The sequence below is a fragment of the Rhincodon typus genome, unplaced genomic scaffold (assembly GCF_021869965.1).
Source record: "Rhincodon typus isolate 14 unplaced genomic scaffold, sRhiTyp1.1 hic_rhity00000061, whole genome shotgun sequence".
Classification (NCBI taxonomy): Eukaryota; Metazoa; Chordata; class Chondrichthyes; order Orectolobiformes; family Rhincodontidae; genus Rhincodon; species Rhincodon typus.
Genome location: NW_025965699.1, coordinates 8,182 through 8,851, shown reverse-complemented (window position 1 = coordinate 8,851; position 670 = coordinate 8,182).

Below are 670 nucleotides of genomic sequence, written 5' to 3'. Positions count from 1 at the left end.
AGTGTGAGTTAGAGTGTGTCAGTACTTGAATCTCTGTTTGTGAGGATGATTGTGTGTCAGTGTGAGTTAGTGTGTGTCAGTGTGAGAATCTCAGTGTGAGGATTATTGTGTGTCATTTTGATTTACTGTTTGTCAGTATTTGAATCTCTGTTTGTGAGGATGATTGTGTGTCAGTGTGAGTCAGTATGTCTGTCTGAATATGGGGATCTTTCTGTGTCAGTGTGAGTTTGCCTGTGTCAGTCTCATTGATTTTACAATTTGTCAATCATAAGACGATTATTGAGTTAAATTTCCTGCCCGACAATACTGATAGTTTCTAAATGTGAAGCTGTGGATATTAACATAACAACTATTGTCTTCACTATAATACCCATGGAAAGTAAAGAACAGAATAACTCAAAATAAGCAAAATACCTTGGAACAAATTGACTTTCAGAAACAGGTTGAGCTTACGATGATAGTAGCTGTACTTGTCAGTGGCTGTGAGATTCTGGGAGTAGGGATGAGTTATGCACCATGTATACATCATTTTGAGTGGCAGTAAGAGAGTGTCAGTCAGTTTTCACAAATTTCAGTGAGAGATATTGTCAGTCCTGGAAGGTGTGAAAATAGATAATTCTGGGAGGTGTGAAAATAGATAAGTCCCCTGGGCCGGATGGGATTTATCCTA